This window comes from Limulus polyphemus, unplaced genomic scaffold (genome assembly GCF_000517525.1).
Source record: "Limulus polyphemus unplaced genomic scaffold, Limulus_polyphemus-2.1.2 Scaffold3216, whole genome shotgun sequence".
NCBI lineage: Eukaryota > Metazoa > Arthropoda > Merostomata > Xiphosura > Limulidae > Limulus > Limulus polyphemus.
The window spans coordinates 4,951-5,623 of record NW_013668826.1 but is presented as its reverse complement, the minus strand read 5'-3'; positions in this window follow the sequence as shown (position 1 = coordinate 5,623).

The following is a 673-nucleotide window of genomic DNA, read 5'->3' as shown; positions in this document are numbered from 1 at the left end:
TTGATACTTTACATCGTGACTGAATGAAGTATCATAATCCTTGTTACTTTTACATCATGACTGAATGACGTATCATAATCCTTGATACTTTACATCGTGACTGAATGACGTATTATAATCCTTGATACTTTACATCGTGACTGAATGAAGTATCATAATCCTTGATACTTTTACATCGTGACTGAATGACGTATCATAATCCTTGATACTTTCTCATCGTGACTGAATGATCATAATCCTTGATACTTTTACATCGTGACTGAATGATCATAATCCTTGATACTTTTACATCGTGACTGAATGATGTATCATAATCCCTGATACTTTTACATCGTGACTGAATGACGTATCATAATCCTTTATACTTTTACATCGTGACTGAATGACGTATCATTATTCTTGATACTTTTACATCGTGACTGAATGAAGTATCATAATCCTTGATACTTTTTCATCGTGACTGAATGAGGTATCATAATCCTTGATACTTTCTCATCGTGACTGAATGACGTATCATAATCCTTGATACTTTTTCATCGTGACTGAATAAAGTATTATAATCCTTGATACTTTCTCATCGTGACTGAATGAAGTATCTTAATTCTTGATACTTTTACATCGTGACTGAATGAAGAATTATAATCCTTGATACTTTCTCATCGTGACTGAATGA